General features: G+C 47.0%; 1 pseudogene across 1 annotated transcript in view; it reads left to right on the top strand.

Moving 5' to 3' along the window:
* Nucleotides 1-607: 607 nt before the first annotated feature.
* Nucleotides 608-856, top strand: part of LOC105525515 — a 1,362-nt pseudogene continuing 1,113 nt past the window's right edge. The window contains exon 1 of the transcript XR_001003931.1: nucleotides 608-851. The product of XR_001003931.1 is annotated as a 40S ribosomal protein SA-like (transcript). The remainder of the gene's footprint in view (nucleotides 852-856) is intronic.

Genomic DNA, 856 nt, shown 5'->3' with positions numbered 1-856 from the left:
CCTGGCCCCCTGCAGAAAGACAGGGGAGCCGGATCCTGCCCAGCAGAGGACAACAGGATCCACCCTCGCCCAGGACAGCCTCAGGACCAAACGCATGAGACCTCACTCTATTCCCGTTTCATTTCCGTTAGAGGCGAAGAATTTATTGAGAGCCAGGCTTCCTTTCTTTCTACTCCAGCTTCAGGTTCCTTCTGAGACTTCACCAAGGAGAGGGGTGGGGGTTGCTTTGAAATGCATCTGCTTTGCTTAGTCTCTTCTTAGGCAACTTTTTAAAAATTGTGATAAAAGACACCATTTTCAGCATTGTAAGTGTACAGTTTTGTGGCATTTACACTGTTGTGCGGTCATTACCCCCCATCCATCTCCAGAACCCTTTTATCCCCAACTGAAACTCTGACCCATTAAACGCGGACTCATTTCCCCAGCCCCTCAGCCCCTGGCAACCACCATTCTACTTCCTGCCTTTATGAACTTGGTCATTTTAGGCACTTCATATAAGTGGGATATACAGTCCTTTAGCGACTGGCTTATTCTGCTTGAAACTCAGCCTTCATGTTTCATCTATGTTGTAGCGTGTATCAGAATTTCCTTCCTTTTGCCTTTCTGGGCTACCTGCAGAGGGGTCCATCTGGCGTTGTTCTGGATTTCCATCGTAACTTAAAGGAAATTTTCACAATGTCCGGAGCCCTTGATGTCCTTCAAATGAAGAAGGGGGATGTCCTTAAGTTCCTTGCAGCAGGAACCCACTTAGGTGGCACCAATCTTGACTTCCAGATGGAACAGTACATCTATAAAAGGAAAAGTGATGGCATCTACTTCATAAATCTGAAGATGACCTGGGAGAAGCTTCTGCTGG

The sequence above is a fragment of the Colobus angolensis genome, unplaced genomic scaffold, assembly GCF_000951035.1.
Source record: "Colobus angolensis palliatus isolate OR3802 unplaced genomic scaffold, Cang.pa_1.0 Scaffold54, whole genome shotgun sequence".
NCBI lineage: Eukaryota > Metazoa > Chordata > Mammalia > Primates > Cercopithecidae > Colobus > Colobus angolensis.
The sequence above is the reverse complement of the archived record's forward strand: the minus strand, read 5'-3'. Positions and strand labels throughout refer to the sequence as shown.